General features: G+C 44.7%; 1 protein-coding gene across 3 annotated transcripts in view; it reads right to left on the reverse strand.

Moving 5' to 3' along the window:
* Positions 1 to 651: 651 nt before the first annotated feature.
* LOC137359608 (cysteine-rich protein 3-like) overlaps positions 652 to 17715 on the reverse strand; it is a 232609-nt gene continuing 215545 nt past the window's right edge. For all 3 annotated transcript variants that reach the window (XM_068025437.1, XM_068025439.1, XM_068025441.1), the window contains one exon: positions 652 to 1173. The gene's annotated coding sequence lies outside the window, so the exon portion shown is untranslated. The remainder of the gene's footprint in view (positions 1174 to 17715) is intronic.

The raw sequence follows: 17715 nt of genomic DNA on the forward strand, positions 1-17715 counted from the left end.
CACTGTGTCAGTGGGGCAGAATATACTACCCTCGGTCACTGTCAGAGGGACAGAATACACAAATCCCTGTCACTGTGTCAATATGACAGAATATACTACCCTCGGTCACTGTCAGAGGGACAGAATACAAACCCCTGTCACTGTGTCAATGGGACAGAATATACTACCCTCGGTCACTGTCAGAGGGACAGAATACACAAACCCATGTCACTGTGTCAGTGGGGCAGAATATACTACCCTCGGTCACTGTCAGAGGGACAGAATACAAACCCCTGTCACTGTGTCAGTGGGACAGAATATACTAACCTCGGTCACTGTCAGAGGGACAGAATACACAAACCCATGTCACTGTGTCAGTGGGGCAGAATATACTACCCTCGGTCACTGTCAGAGGAAGAGAATATAGAAACCCCTGACACTGTGTCAGTGGGACAGAATATACTACCCTCGGTCACTGTCAGAGGGACAGAATACACAAACCCCTGTCACTGTGTCAATATGACAGAATATACTACCCTTGGTCACTGTCAGAGGGACAGAATATAGAAACCCCCGACACTGTGTCAGTGGGTGAGAATACACCCTAGGTGGAGGAAGAACATATACAATTATGCAGCTCTCCAATCTTTATTAGAAAATATTCTATGGGAGAAAGTGTTGAATACGTGCAATTTTGTTTAGCATGGTCAAATGTGAACATAACAGGTGCATTTAAGTGCAAAAATCACAGCTTTTAATTCTTCATTTCCAGTTAGAGCTCAAGTCCCAGAGCTTTCACCAGAAAGGAACTAATTGATCACTGTGCCCAAGAGCACAAATATTTAAACTTAAAGACACTGGGAGCAAACTCAATTGTGGACAACACAGGGCGAAGGAACAGAATGGTACAAAGCACAGGGCGACTGTACAGAATGGTGTACAACACAGGGCAAGGGAACAGAATGATATACAACACAGTCACAAATTGGAATTTCCACATTAGAGAGCGAGAAAGACAGGATACATAATTAGAGTGACAGACCAGCTATGAAACACATTCATGATCAATAAACAATGCAGAAAGTTTCAATAACACTAAAAGCAAGCCCAGATCCAATGAGTCAATAACTTGAATCTTGCTGGAATTTCCATTCTCCTATTAAGTTTTTGAGTTTGAAGTCAGTGAGTGGAGTGCTGCGGAGAGACCATACACAAAGCATAAAGCAAACATTCAACACTAACCAGAAGCTAAACTGGACCAGCAATATTAGTTGCATGACTACAAGAGCAGGTCACAAGTTGTGTATTCTGCAGCTAATGACTCCCCTCCTTACTCCCCTTCCACCACATTCAAGGTACAAGTCAAGAGTGTGATGGAGTACTCTCCACTCACCTGGTTGGGTGTTGGTCCCAGGAGAGAGCAATTGGCTTAATCTGAACTGCTGCTAATGAACTCAACATTCACTTCCTCCACCACCAGTGCACTGTGGTTGCAGTGTTTTTATTTATTCTTTCATGGGATGTGGATGTAGCTGGGAAGACCAGCATTTATTGCCCATCCCTAATTGTCCTTGAACTGAGTGACTTGCTAGGTCCTTTCAGAGGCCAGTTAAGAGTCAACCACATTGCTGTGGGTCTGGAGTCACATGTAGGCCAGACCAGGTAAGGACAGTGGACTCCCATCCCTAAAGGACATTAGTGAACCAGATGGGATTTTACAACAATCGATAATGGTTTCATGACCACCATCAGACTAGCTTTTAATTCCAGATTTAATTAATTGAGTTTAAATTCCACCAGCTGTCATGGTGGGATTGAACCCATGTCCCCAGGCCTCTGGAGTATTAATCCCGTGACATTACCACTACGCCACCCTCTCCCCCAGTGTGTATACTATTTACAAGGTGTACTGCAATATCTGGCCGAGGTTTCTACAACAGCACCTTCCAAAGTTGTGACCTCTACCACATAGAAGGAGAAAGTGCATGGGAACACCACTACTTCTAAGTCACATACCATCCTGATTTGAATACATATCGTCCTTTCCTTCATTGTCACTGGATCAAAATCCTGGAACTCTTGACCTAACAGCACTGTGGGAGTACGTTCACCGCACAGGCTACTGACTGAAAAAGGCCCACCAACACATTCTCAAGGGCAATTAGGGATGGACAATAAATGCAGGCCTTGCCAATGACACCCACATCCTGAGATCAGCAATAACGACTTGTATTTATATAGCGCCTTTAACGTAACAAAATGTCCCAAGGAACTGTACAGGCGTGTTATAAAGCAAAACTGGCACTAAGCCTCATAAGGTGATAGTACGACAGGTTTAGTTTTAGTTTACAGATACAGCACTGAAACAGGCCCTTCGGCCCACCGAGTCTGTGCCGACCATCAACCACCCATTTATACTAAACCCACACTAATTCCATATTCCTACCACATCCCCAACTGCCCCTATATTTCCCTACCACCTACCTATACTAGGGGCAATTTATAATGGCCAATTTACCTATCAACCTGCAAGTCTTTGGCATGTGGGAGGAAACCGGAGCACCCGGAGAAAACCCACGCAGACACAGGGAGAACTTGCAAACTCCACACAGGCAGTACCCAGAATTGAACCCAGGTCGCTGGAGCTGTGAGGCTGCGGTGCTAACCACTGCGCCACTATGACCTAAAGCTTTGTCAAAGCGATAGTTTTAAGAAGCGACTTAAAGGAGGAAAGCATGCTAGAGAGGCAGAAAGGTGTAGGGAGGGAATTCCAGAGTTTAGGGCTTAGCCAGCTGTAGGCATGGCCATCAATGGTGGAGTGATTAAAATTGGAGTGCTCAAGAGGCCACAATTAGAGGAGCACAAATATCTCAGAAGGTTGTGGGGCTGGAAGAGGTTATAGAGATAGGGAGGGGCGAGGCCACGGAGGAATTTGAAAACAAGGGTGACTGTTTTAAAATCAAGACATTGCTTAACTGGGAGCCAACGGGACTTGATGTGAGTAAGGACATGGGCAGCATAGTTTTGGATGACCTCAAGTTTACAGAGGGTAGAATGTGGGAGGTCGGTCAGGAGTGCATTGAAATAGTCAAGTATAGAGGTCACAAAGGCATGGATGAGGGTTTCAGCAGCAGATGAGCTGGAGCAGGGGTGGAGGTGGGCAATGTTATGGAGGTGGAAATAGGCCATCTTAATGATGGCAATGATATGTGATTGGAAGCTCATTCTGTGGTCAAATATGACACCAAAGTTGCGAACAGACTGATTCAGCCTCAGATAGTTACCAGGGAGAGGAATGGAGTCAGTAGCTAGTGAATGACATTTGTAGTGGGGATGGCTTCAGTCTTCGCAAATATTTAATTGGAGGAAATTTCTGCTCATCTAGTACTGGATGTCTGACAAGCAGTCTGATAATTTAGAGACAGTGGAAGACTCAAGAGAGGTGGTGGTGAGATAGAGCTGGGTGTTGTCAGTGTACATGTGAAACTAATGATTTCGGATGATGTCACCAAGGCGCAGCATGTAGATGAGAAATAGGAGGGGTGCAAGGACAGATCCTTGAGGGAAAACAGAGGTGACAGCGTGCAGTGGCAAGAGAAGCCATTGCTGGTGATTCTCTGGCTATGATTAGACAGTTAAGAATGGAGCCAGACGAGTACAGTCCCACCCAGCTGGACAACATTGGGGAGTTTTGGAGGAGGATGGTGTGGTCAACCGTGTCAGAGGCTGCAGACAGGTCGAGAAGGACCAGGAAGGAAAGTTTACTTTTGTCACAGTCACACAGGATGTCATTTGTGACTTTGTTAAGAGCTGTTTCAGTACTGTGGCGGGGTGGAAACCTGATTGGAGGGATTAAATATGGAGTTCCGTGAAAGGTGGGCACAGATTTGGGAGGCAACAATACATTCTAGGACATTGAGATGGAAAGGGAGGTTAGAGGTGGGATGGTAGTTTGCAAGGATGGAAGGTTCAAGCGTTGGATTTTTGAAGAGAGCTGTGATGACAGAAGATTTAAAGCAGGGACAACACCTGAAGAGAGGGAACCGTTAACAACATCAATTAACATGGGGATCAGGAGGGGAAGTTAGGTGGTCAGCAGTTTAGTGGGAATAGGAACGAGGGAGCAGGAGGTGGGTCTCGTTGACAAGATGAGCACAGACAGGGTATGAGGGGAGATAGGAGAGAAAGTAGAGAAAGATGCAAGTTCAGGGCTGCGGCAAGGGGCAATGTTCAAGGAAGTTTGGTCCAGTGGGCTAAGGGAAGTGAGGGAAGCACAGAAGCAGCAGACCAGATGGTCTTCATCTTAGTGAAAAAGAAATCCTTGAGCTTCTCGCACTTGTTGTTGGAGGTGAGGCGGAGGAGACAGGAGAAAGGGGCTTAAGAAGATGGCTTGCAGTAAAGAAGCTGGCGGTGACAGATAAGAGCAGGACCTGATAATGCTTTGTGTAGTCTAGCCAGATCTGGCAGTGCATGGCTAAACTTGTTCTCCGCCATATCCATTTAAATCTGTGTCCCTTGGACTTAAGGGAGCGGAGATGAGGCTGTACTGGGGAAACAGCCAGAATAAGCGACAGTAATGGTTTTAGTGGGAATTGTGGCATCAAAGGTGGAGGTGAGGGTGCAGTTGAGCAAATCAGTATCTGCAGGAATGTCGCAGTGAAGGAAGGCCAAAGGCTAAACAATTGGGATTTTGAAAGTGCAGAAGTAAGTGAATTGGGGGAAAGATTTGTCCAGAGGCAGATACAGAAGGAAGTAGAATTGGGATGGGGAAGGGGGATGTGGGTAGAGAGTGATATAAGGAAGTGATCAGAGAAAATCTACCTTTTGACCAAGCCTTTGGTCATCTGACCTAATATTTCCTTATGTGGCTTAGTGTCATATTTTGTTTTATAATACTCCTGTGAAGTGCCTTGGAACATTTTATTACGTTAAAGGCACCATATAAATATAAGTTGTTGTTGCTAGTGCTGTGGGAGATGTTTTAAACTAGATTGGCAGGGGGATGGGAACCTGAGGGCCGTTTCAGAAAGACCAAATTCAGGGCAGGGAATGGGAGGCAGAAAATTAGCAAGTGACTCTGAAAGAAAAAGCAAAGGTTAAAAAGTGTGCAGCACAGGAATTTGGCAGTGTTAAAAAGTATTTATTTAAATACAAGGAGTATAGCAAATAAAGTCGATGAGCTGAGGGCACAGACCGACACATGGCAACACGATATCATTGCTATAATGGAAACTTGGCTTAAAGAGGGGCAAAAATGGCAGTTCAACATCCCTGGATATAGAGTTTTCAGGTGGGATAGAGAGGGGGATAAAAAAGGAGGGGGTGCAGCATTATTGGTTAAGAAATCAATAACAGCTGTGAGGAGGGATGATACACTAAATGAATCATCAAATGAGGCCATATGGGTGGAACTCAGAAATAAAAAAGGGGCAGCCACACTACTAGGAGCATACTAGAGACCCCCAAATAGTGAGAGGGAGGTAGAAGAACAAATATGTAGGTAGATTTCTGAGTGCAAAACCTACAGGGCAATAATAGTTGGGGATTTCAACTACCCTAATAAAAATTGGGATACAAACAGTGTGAAGGACACAGAGGGCACAAAATTCTTGAACTGCATTCTAGAGTCCTTTATTAGCCAGCACATAACAAGACCAACGAGAGGGTCACAATTCAAGATTTAGTCTTCGGAAATGAAGCTGGGCAAGTTGATGAAGTAGCAGTGGGTGACCATTTTGGAGATAGTGACCATAATACAGATAGTTTTAGCATAATCATGGAAAAGGACAAAGATAAAATAGGAGTAAAAGTTCAAACTTGGGGGAAGGCAAATTTTAGGAAGCTGAAAGATGATCTGGTGAAAGTGGACCAGATACAGCGACTTGAAGGAAAATCAGTGGCAAACCAGTGGGAGGCATTCTAAAGTGAGATTCTATGGGCACAGTGTAGACATGTCCCCACAAAGATCAAGGGCAGTACTGCCAAATCTAGAGCCCCCTGATTATCTAGAAGCACGAAGGGTAAGATAAAGCAGAAAAAGAAAGCTTATGACGGTCACAAAAAACTTAATACTTTCGAAAGCCCAGAGGAGTATAGAAAGTGCATAGAGTCATAGAGTTATTCAGCACAGAAACAGGCCCTTCGGCCCATCGTGTCTGTGCCAGCCATCAAGCACCTATCTATTCTAATCCCGTTTTCCAGTACTTGGCCCGTAGGCTTGTATGCTATGGCATTTCAAGTGCTCATCTAAATACTACTTAAATGTTGTGAGGGTTCCTGCCTCTACCATCTCTTCAGGCAGTGCGTTCCAGATCCTCAAATCCCCTCTAAACCTCCTGCACTTTACCTTAAATCTATGCCCCCTGGTTATTGACCCCTCCGCTAAGGGAAAAAGTTTCTTCCTATCTAACCTATCAATGCCCCTCATCAACGCAGGGGTGGAGTAAAAAATGAAATTAGGAAAGCAAAGAGAGGACATGAAAAATTATTGCGAGGTATAATCAAGGAAAACCCAAGATGTTTTATCAGTATATTAAGAGCAAAAGCATAACTAAGGAAAGGGTAGAGCCTATCAGAGATGTACAAGGGAACTTATGCGTGGATGCAGAAGATGTGGGCAGGGTTCTAAATGAGTTTTTTGTCTCTGCCTTCACAAAGGGGAGGGATGATGCAGACATTGTCTTCTACCAATTACATTAAATCTATGCCCCCTGGTTATTGACCTCTCTGCTAAGGAAAATAGAGCCTTCCTGTCCACCCCTTATAATTTTATACACCTCAATTAAATCTCCCCTCAGCCACCTCTGTTCCAAAGGAAAATAACCCAGCCTATCCAAGCTACAATTCTCCATTCCTGGCAACATCCTCATAAATCTCTTCTGTAACATGTCCAGTGTGATCACATCTTTACTACAGTGTAATGATCAGAACTGTAACACAGTCTGCAGTCTAACTCGTATTTTATACAGTTCTAGCATAACCGCACTGCATAATATTGTCTAGGCCTCGGCCAAAAAAGAAAAGCATTCTGTATGCCCTCTTAACCACCTTATCTAGCTGCCCTGCTACCTTCAGGGATCTGTAGACATACACTCCAAGCTCCCTCTCTGTCCTTCCCAAATGTTGAATATCCTTTAATATTCAGTTCCCAGTCTTGGTCACCCTGCAGCCACGTCTCCGTAATGGCAATTAAATCATATCTGTTTACTTCTACTTGCGCCATCAACGCACCTACCTTGTTGTGAATGCTGCATGCATTCAAATAAAGTGCCTTTAATTCTGCCTTTTTAACATTATAATATGGTGTCTTTCCTCTCTTGTGACGTTAAACCATCCTATATGGTGAGTCAGTACAGCCAACAAACACCTCTACCGAGTCCATGGCGGTGGCAAACAATGTGGTCAACTCTGGCAACCTGAGTAGGGTAGTGGAACCCTTGATGGAGGAAATGCCATGAAAAGGAATTGACTTCAGCAGATAAATCGATGGCATCCACAAAAACCTGTGTCTGAGGGGAAGCGCATCATCATGACCAGAGACTAAGGGTGAAGCAACGGCACCACAAACCTCTGCTGACAACATGACTTGCCAGCGTGTCAGTATATGGCAGAAATCCCTCATGCAATGGTAGACAAGAAACAAAAAGGCCGTAAAGCCCATGACCAAATTGGGTACCATACATGTGGTATATTATACAGTTAATACTCTGAGGCATGATCTTAAAATGAAGTCCTGAAGTCAAAGCTGCTAGGAAGCTCTGTGATGGAGAAGAGCAGTGAGAATGGACGAAGCAAACTATATTTATGCACCTCTATCACTAGGACATTAAGAACAGAAGAATCACTGGATGGAAGAATTAGAGGACTTTAAGTGGAGCATCATAGGTCTAGCAGAAACAAGAAGGGAAGAAGGTCTAGAAGAGATTCAAGGAGGTGCGTGGTTGAGGAAAAACAGAAGACAATAAAGAAGCAAGAGGAATTGGATTCTTCATACACCCCAAGATGACATATTATGGTAAACAAGTCAATAGTTACTCAAGTAGAGTCATCTCACACCAAATACAGTTGGCAGGGAAGGAGGAATTGTGTATGCAACAATTATATGCAACAACCAGTGATCACACAGAGGAGAAAGTCAAGCAATTCTATGAAGATTTTTTTTTCATGGGATGTGGGCATCAATGGCAAGGGCAGCATTTGTTACCCATCCCTAATTGCCCTTGAACTGAGCAAGAGGGACGCCGGCACTAAACATAGCGAGTGGGGTTTCGGGCCTTGCCGGGGACATACTCAGTGACTGAGCCTCCACAGCTCTCTGGGACTGAGAATTCCACAGATTCACCACCCTCTGAGTAAAGAAATTCCTCCTCATCTCAGTCCAAAATGGCCTACCTCTTATTCTGAGACTGTGTCCCCTGGTTCTAGACCCCCCCAACCAGGGGAAACATCCTCTATGCTTCAACCCTGTCGGGCTCTGTAAGAACTTTGTATGCTTCAATGAGATCACCTCTCATTTTCTAAACTCTACAGAATACAGGCCCAGTCTCCTCAATCCCTCCTCAAAGGACAATCCTACCATCCCAGGAACAAGTCTGGTAAACCTTTGTTGCACTCCCTCTATAGCAAGTATATCTTTGCTTAGGTAAGGAGACCAATACTCCAGGTGCAGTACCACCAAGGCTCTGTACAATTGCAGCAAGACTTCTTTATTCCTGTACTCAAATCCTTTTGCAATAAAGGCCAACATTGCCATTTGCCTTCCTAATTGCTTGCTGCACCTGCATGTTAGTTTTCAGTGACTTATGAACAAAGACACCCAGGTCCCTTTGGGCATCTCTGCCATTTCCTTATTCCCCCATTTGAAATACCCCTGTCTCTGTCCGTAATGGGTCCACATTTGTTTTTGATAATCTTTTCCTTTTTACATACCTATAGAAACTTTTAGTCTGTTTTTATGTTTCTCTCTAGTTTACTTTCATATACTATTTTCTCTTTCTTTATCACGTTCTTGGTCCTCCTTTGCTGAAATCTAAAATGCTCCCAATCCTCAGGCTTATTATTTTTTATGGCAACTTTATAAGCCTCTTCCTTTAATCTAATACAATCTTTAACTTCTCTTGTTTACCATGGTTGGATCACCTTTCCTGTTGGGTTTTTGTGCCTCAAAGGAATGTAAATTTGTTTCAAACCAGGTATTAATTCTGTAAATGTTAGCCATTGCCTGTCTACTGTCATACCTTCTGATGTAGTTTCCCACTTTATCACAACCAACTTGCCCCTCATACCTTTGTAGTTTCCTTTGTTTAGATTTAAGATCCTGGGTTTGGATTGAAATACATCACTTTCAAACTTAAAGTAAAATCCTATCATATTATGGTCACTCATCCCTAAAGTCTCCTTTACAATGAGATTCTTAATTAGCCTTTTCTCATTGCACAATACCAGACCTAAAATAGACTGTTCAATTGTTGGTTCCTCAACATGCTACAAGTTGTGAGGAGGATAGAGAGAGTCTTCAAAGGGATATAGATTGGTTGAGTGAGTGGCCAAAAATTTGGCAGATGGAGTATAATGTTGGAAAATGTGAGGTTGTCCACTTTGGCAGGAAGAATAGAAAAGCAGAATATTATTTAAATGGAGAGAGAGTGCAGAATGCTGCAGTATAGAGGGACCTGGGTGTTCATGTACATGAATCACAAAATGTCACCATGCAGGTACAGCAAGTAATTAGGAAGGCAAATGGAATGTTGGACTTTATTGAAAGGGGGAATGGAGTTTAAAAATAAGGAAGTCTTGCTACAACTGTACAGGGCATTGGTGAGACCCCACCTAGAGTACTGTGTACCTGTGTACTGTTTTGGTCACCTTATTTAAGGAGAGACATACTTGCATTAGAAGCAGATCAGAGAAGGCTCACTAGGCTGATTCCTGGGGTGTGGGGATTGTCTTATGAGAAAAGGTTGAGCAGATTGGGCCTATACTCATTGGAGTTCAGAAGATTAAGAGGCTATCTTAATGAAACATATAAGATTCTGAGGAGGCTTGATAGGGTAGATGCTGAGAGGAGGTTTCCCTTTGTGGGGCAATCTAGATTTGGGGTCTCCCATTTAAGATGGAAATGAGGAGGAATTTCTTCTTTCAGAGGGTCATTAGTGTTTGGTATTCTCTTCCCCAGCAAGAGGTGGAGGCTGGATCAATGAATGCATTCAAAGCTGAGTTAGACAGATTTTTGATTGACTAAGGAATCAAGCATTATGCAGGACAGACAGGAAAGGGGAGTTAAGGCCACAATCAGATCAGCCATGATCTTATTGAATGGCGGAACAGGCTCAAGGGGCTGAATGGCCTACGTTTGCTCCTATTTCTCATATTCTTATTATGTCCTTTGTTATGACTTGGTGCGAAAGGTGTCTAGGGGTCCCTCTCAGCCTTCACCTGGTCTTACCGTAACAAGGTTTAATTTTAAACACACAGTGTTTTTAGCTCCCCCTTGGTAAATCCTTGTTCACCGCTTTCTAATTATAAGGCAAAGAAACCAGCACAAACATGCTTTCTTAGGTTTAAAGAAGAAAACTTGAAATTTATTAAACTTAAACTCTAATTTGGTTGACGCCTATGGATACACGACCAGCCCACGCTAGCATGCATATGCGATACACACATGCAAATAGAGACAGAAAAGAACAGAAGAAATAAAGTGGAAAAGTTTGAGGCAATATCTGAAGAGTTTTTGTTACGGGTCTTCGAGCTCACTGTAAAGTCCTTGATTGTAAGTAGATCTTGCTTTTTGTTGGGACCCAGTGTTCTTCTTATACCTTGTTTGCTGTAGGAGACTTTTCTCTCTTGGGGTTCATGTGTCTTCAGTGGATTCAGAGGCTTGTGAGAAAGAGATGGGAGCAGGCAGACAGGAGAGGCTGTGGCGAGCCAGCCAGGAGAGATCATCTCAGTCCAGGAACATGCTGCTTTCTGACCAAACTGTTTGTCCAAATTCAAAAAACTCAGTTTGCCCAGCAGGTTAGTCATGTGACTAGCAGGTTTGACCATGTCCATTTGTGTATTCAGCCATCTTAGCAGTCAACCTGGAATGCGAGCTCCCCACCTTCAACGTCTAGTGATCAAAAGTCCATTGTGGGTTGAATGTGTCAGGGAATGATCCTTTGTCCTTTCCAAGCACTGTCTGTTAATATGCAAATGTCTTTGCAGCCAAGGGTCCATTGTGGGTTGAATGTGTCAGGGAATGGCTTCTTTGTCCTTCCAAACACTGTCTGTTAATATGCAAATGTCTTTCCAGCCAAGATCTGGCAATTTGTTTTAAAGCAAGTCCTTTCTTCACTTCAACAACAGTTTGAAATTTAATGTCCAGGTGGTGAAATTAATATGCCTCATGCTTGACAGGCGGGGGCCTGCATGACAACTTAAATACAATAGAGATGGCATGACAGGTGATGTGCATGTGGGAGCTGGGGGACACCTCTGCTCAGAGTTGATGAGCTGGAGTCCGAGCTTCAGACACTGCGATGTATCAGGGAGGGAGAAGGTTACCTGGACACTTTGTTCCAGGAGGCAGTTACACCCCATAGGCTAAATACTTCAGATTTGGTCCATGGTCAGGAGGGTATGATTATGAGTGAGGCAGCTATGGGGATCCAGAAAGATAGCACCGGAGGAGCCTCAGCCCTTGCACTTGTCCAACACGTACAAGGTGCTTTTAGCCTGTGTTGACGAGAGCAGGGACTGCAAGGCGAATGAACAAATTGACCACAGCAGCACGGTGCAGGGGGCCATTCAAGTTGGGGGAGTAAATAGGATTGCAGTTGTAGTAGAGGACAGTATAGTAAGGGGGGGTAGATACTGTTCTGTGTAGCCGAGAGAATAAGTCCCGAAGGCTGTGGTGCCTGCCCAATGCCAGAGTTAAGGAAATCTACTCAGGAGTAGAGAGGAACTTGGAGGGGAGAATCCAGTTGTTGTGGTCCACGTAGGTACCAATGACATAGGTGGGACTAAGAGACTCAGGGAGTAGCGGGACCACTAAGGTAATAATCTCCGGACTACTACCTGAGCCATCAGCAAATTGCCATAGGGTAAATAAGATCAGAAAGTTGAATGCGTGAGTCAAAGATTAGTGTGGGAGAAATGGGTTTCAATTCATGGAGCACTGGCATCAGTGCTGGGGAAAGAGGAAGCTGTTCCGTTGGGACGGCCTTCACTTGAATCGCGCTGGGACCAGTGTCTTGGCTAATCGAATAACCAGGGCTGTAGAGAGGGCTTTAAACCTACTAGTGGGGAGTAGGGTTCAAGTGCAGCGAAATTTAGAAAGTTAACGAGAAAGGAAATAGTGCAGGGTAGCGATATGGGCAATGATAACTCATGGTTCTGATGAAAAGTCACAGACCTGAAACATTAACTCTGCTTCTTTCTCCACAGATGCTACCAGACCTGCTGAGTATTTCCAGCACTTTTTGTTTTTATTACAAAGATATGAAGACAGAGTTGGCAAAAGTGAACTGGGAAAATAGGTTAAAGGGTAAGATAATAGAGAAGCAGTGGCAAACATTTAAGGAGATATTTCATAACTCTCAACAAAGATATATTCCATTGAGAATCAAAGACTCGATGAGAAGGTTGCACCATCCATAGCTAACTAAGGAAGTTTAGGATGATATCAAATTGAAAGAAAAGATGTATAATTCTGTGAAGATTAGTGGTAGGCCAGAAGATTGGGAACATTTTAGAAATCAGCTAAGGATGACTTAAAAAAAATAAAAAGAGGGCTACATTAGAATGTGAGAGTAAACTAACAAGAAATATAAAAACACAGACAGTAAGAACTTCTACAGGTATATGAAAAGGAAGGGTAGCTAAAGTAAACGCTGGTCCGTCGGAGAATGAGACTGCGGAATTACTAATGGGAAACAAGGAAATGACAGACTTTGAACAAATATTTTTAATCTGCCTTCATGGTAGAAGACGCTAAAAGTATCTCAAGAATAGAAAAATCAGAAGGCAAAAGGGAGAGAGGAGCTTAAAACAATCACTATCACTAGAGAAACAGTACAAGGAAAACTAATGGGACTAAAGGCCGACAATTTCCCTGGACCTGATGGCCTGCATCCTAGGGTCTTAAAGAAGTGGCTGCAGAGATAGTGGATGCATTGGTTGTAATCTTTCAAAATTCCCTAGATTCTAGAAAGGTCAGTGGATCAAAAACTGCAAATGTAATGGGCTTACTCAAGAAAGGATTGAGACAGAAAGCAGGAAACCACAGGCCAGTTAGCCGAACATCTGTCAATGAGAAAATGCTGGAATCTATTATTAAGGAAGTAGTAGCAGGACATTTAGAAAATCACAATATAATCAAGCAGATTCAACATGGTTTTAAGAAAGGGAAATTGTGCTTAACCAACTTATTAGTGTTTTTTGAGGATGTAACAAGCAGGGTGGATAAAGGGGAACCAGTAGATCTAGTGTATTCGGATTTTCAAAAAAGACATTCGATAAGGTGCCACATAAAAGGTTACTACATAAGATAAGAGTTCATGGCACTGAGGGTAATATATGAGCATGGACAGAGGATTGGTAACTAAAGAGAGTCAGGACAAATGGATCATTTTCGGGTTGGCAAACTGTAACTATTGGTGTGCCTCAGGGATCAGTGCTGGGGCCTTGACTATTTACAATCTATATCAATAACTTGTGATATGGAGTCTTCATGTATAAACTAAGCTTATGTTTGTGTTTTTGAGACAGTCCCTGATTTAAGACTGGAGTCTCCAGGTCCTGGGTGTCATCGAAAAATAGGAGCAGAAGTAGGCCATTCGGCCCCTCGAGCCTGCTCCCCCATTCAATACGATCGTGGCTGATCATCCAAACTCAGTAACATGTTCCCACTTTCTCCCCGTATCCCTTGATCCCATTAGCCCTAAGAACTATATCTAACTCTTCAATATGTTTAATGATTTGGCCTCAACTGCTTTCCGTGGTAGAGAATTCCACAGGTTCACCACTCTCTGGGTGAAGAAATTCCTCCTCAACTCAGTCCTAAATGGCTTACCCCTTATCCTTAAACTATGACCCATGGTTCTGGACTCCCCTGCCATCGGGAACATCCTTCCTGCATCTGGTCTGTCCAGTCCTGTTAGAATTTTGTAGGTTTCATGAGATCCCCTCTCATTCTTCTAAACTCTAGCGAATACAAGCCTAATCGACCTAATCTCTCTTCATACATCAGTCCCACCATCCCAGGAATCGGTCGAGTGAACCTTCGCTGCACTCCCTCCATAGCAAGAACATCTTTTCTCGGACAAGGAGACCAAAACTGCACACAATACTCCAGATGTAGTCTCACCAAGGCCTTGTATAATTGCAGCAAGACATCCTTGCTCCTGTACTCAAATCCTCTCGCTATGAAGGCCAACATACCATTTGCCTTCTTAACTGCCTGCTGCATCTGCATGCTTCCTTTCAGTGACTGGTGCACAAGGACTCCCAGGTCTCGTTGCACCTCCCCCTTTCCCAATCTATTGCCGTTCAGATAATAATCTGCCTTTCTGTTTTTGCCACCAAAGTGGATAACCTCACATTTATCCACATTTTACCGCATCTGCCATGTATTTGCCCACTCACTCAACCTTTCCAAATCACACTGGAACTTCTCTGCATCCTCCTCACAGTTCACACTCCCACCCAGCTTGGTGTCGTCTGCAAACTTGGATATATTACATTTAATTCCCTCATCTATATCATTAATATATATTGTGAATAGCTGGGGCCCAAGCACTGATCCCTGTGGTACCCCACTAGTCACTGCCTGCCACTCGGAAAAACACCTGTTTATTGCTACTCTTTGTTTCCTGTCTGTCAGTTCCATGTCAGTATCTTACCCCCAATCCCATGTGCTTTAATTTTGCATGCATCCTGACTTGTGCCTTGTAGATGGTGGACAGGCTTTGGGGAGTCAAGAGGTGAGTTACTCGCCACAGGATTCCTAGCCTTTGACGTGCTCTTGTAGCCACAGTATTTATATGGCTACTCCAGTTCAGTTTCTGGTCAATGGTAACCCCCAGGATGTTGATAGTGGGGGATTCAGCGATGGTAATGCCATTGAATGTCAAGGGGAGATGGTTAGAGTCTCTCTTGTTGGAGATGGTCATTGCCTGGCACTTGTGTGGCGCAAATGTTACTTGCCACTTATCAGCCCAAGCCTGGATATTGTCCAGGTCTTGCTGCATTTCTACACGGACTGCTTCAGTATCTGAGGAGTCACGAATGGTGCTGAACATTGTGCAATCATCAGCGAACATCCCCACTTCTGACCTTATGATTAAAGGAAAGTCATTGATGAAGCAGCTGAAGATGGTTGGGCCTAGGACACTACCCTGAGGAACTCCTGCAGTGATGTCCTGAAGCTCAGATGATTGACCTCCAACAACTACAACCATCTTCCTTTGCGCTAGGTATGACTTCAACCAGCAGAGGGTTTTCCCCCTGATTCCTATTGACCTCAGTTTTGTTAGGGCTCCTTGATGCCATACTCGGTCAAATGCTGCCTTGATGTCAAGGGCAGTCACTCTCACCTCACCTCTGGAGTTCAGCTCTTTTGTCCATGTTTGAACCAAGGCTGTAATGAGGTCAGGAGCTGAGTGGCCTTGGCGGAACCCAAACTGAGTGTCACTGAGCAGGTTATTGATAAGCAAGTGCTGCTTGATGGTACTGTTCATGATACCTTCCATCACTTTACTGATGATTGAGAGTAGGCTGATGGGGTTGTAATTGGCCGGGTTGGATTTGTCCTGCTTTTTGTGTATAGGACATACCTGGGCAATTTCCAACATTGCAGGGTAGATGCCAGTGCTGTAACTGGACTGGAACAGCTTGGCTAGGGGCGCAGCAAGTCCTGGAGCACAGGTTTTCAGTACTATTGCCGGAATATTGTCAGGACCCATAGTCTTTGCAGTATCCAGTGCCTTCAGTCATTTCTCGATATCATGCGGAGTGAATCGAATTGGCTGAAGTCTGGCATCTGTGATGCTGGGGACTTCAGGAGGAGGCCGAGAGGAATCATCAACTCGGCATTTCTGGCTGAAGGTTGTTGCAAATGCTTCAGCCTTATCTTTCGCACTGATGTGCTGGTCTCCCCCATCATTGAGGATGGGGATATTTGTGGAGATCCTCCTCCAGTTAGTTGTTTAATTGTTCACCACCATTCATGGCTGGATCTGACAGGACTACAGAGCTTAGTTTAATTTAGTTTAGTTTAGTTTAGAGATACAGCACTGAAACAGGCCCTTCGGCCCACCGAGTCTGTGCCGACCATCAACCACCCATTTATACTAATCCTACACTAATCCCATATTCCGACCACATCCCCACCTGTCCCTATATTTCCCTACCACCTACCTATACTAGGGGCAATTTATAATGGCCAATTTACCTACCGACCTGCAAGTCTTTTGGCTTGTGGGAGGAAACCGGAGCACCCGGAGAAAACCCACGCAGACACAGGGAGAACTTGCAAACTCCACACAGGCAGTACCCAGAATTGAACCCGGGTCGCTGGAGCTGTGAGGCAGCGGTGCTAACCACTGCGTCACTGTGCCACCCCAAGATCTGATCCATTGGTTATGGGATCACTTAGCTCTGTCTATCGCATGCTGTGTATGCAGTTTGGCACGCAGATAGTCCTGTGTTGTAGTTTCAACAGGTTGGCACCTCATTGAGGTATGCCTGGTGCTGCTCCTGGCATGCCCTCCTGCACTCTTCATTGAACCAGGGTTGGTCTCCTGGCTAGATGGTAATGGTAGAGTGGGGGATATGCCGGACCATGAGGTTACAGATTGTGGTTGAGTACAATTCTGCTGCTGCTGATGGCCCACAGCACCTCATGGATGCCCAGTTTTGCATTGCTAGATCTTTTGGAATCTATCCCATTTAGCACGGTGGTAGTGCCACACAACACGATGGAGGGTATCCTCAATGTGAAGGTAGGACTTTGTCTCCACAAAGACTGTGCAGTGGTCACTCCTACCAATACTGTCATGGACAGATGCATCTGCGGCAGGCAGATTGGTGAGGACGAGGTCAAACATGTTTTCCCCTCTTGTTGGTTCCCTCACCACCTGCCGCATACCCAGTCTAGCAGCTATGTCCTTTAGGACTCAGCCAGCTCGGTCAGTAGTGGTGCTACCAAGCCACTCTTGGTGATGGACATTGAAGTCCTCCACCCAGAGTACATTCTGTGCCCTTGCCACCCTCAGTGCTTCCTCCAAATGGTGTTCAACATGGAGGAGTACTGAGTCATCAGCTGAGGGAGGGCGGTAGGTGGTAATCAGCAGGAGGTTTCCTTGTCCATGTTTGACCTGATGCCATGAGACTTCATGGGGTCCAGAGTCGATGTTGAGGACTCCCAGGGCAACACCCTCCCTACTGTATACCACTGTGCCGCCATCTCTGCTGGGTCTGTCCTGCCGGTGGGACAGGACATACCCAGGGATGGTGATGGCAGAGTCTGGGACAAGTTGTTGCAGAAGGAACCTGGGTGAGGGGGTATGGGAGATTTAGGGGTGAATGACAGTGGGGTGGTGTAGGTAATCTGTGTGTGGCCTTGTGCATGTCTACAAACCTTGCGTATGTCTATGTATCAATTGTGTTCATGTTATGCAGCAGAGCCTGGTCTCCAATCGCTTTGGACTTTGCTATAGGATAAAGACCTCGCTCTGACAAAACTGATTGGCAGCTGCT

Source organism: Heterodontus francisci, unplaced genomic scaffold (genome assembly GCF_036365525.1).
Source record: "Heterodontus francisci isolate sHetFra1 unplaced genomic scaffold, sHetFra1.hap1 HAP1_SCAFFOLD_461, whole genome shotgun sequence".
Lineage (NCBI taxonomy): Eukaryota > Metazoa > Chordata > Chondrichthyes > Heterodontiformes > Heterodontidae > Heterodontus > Heterodontus francisci.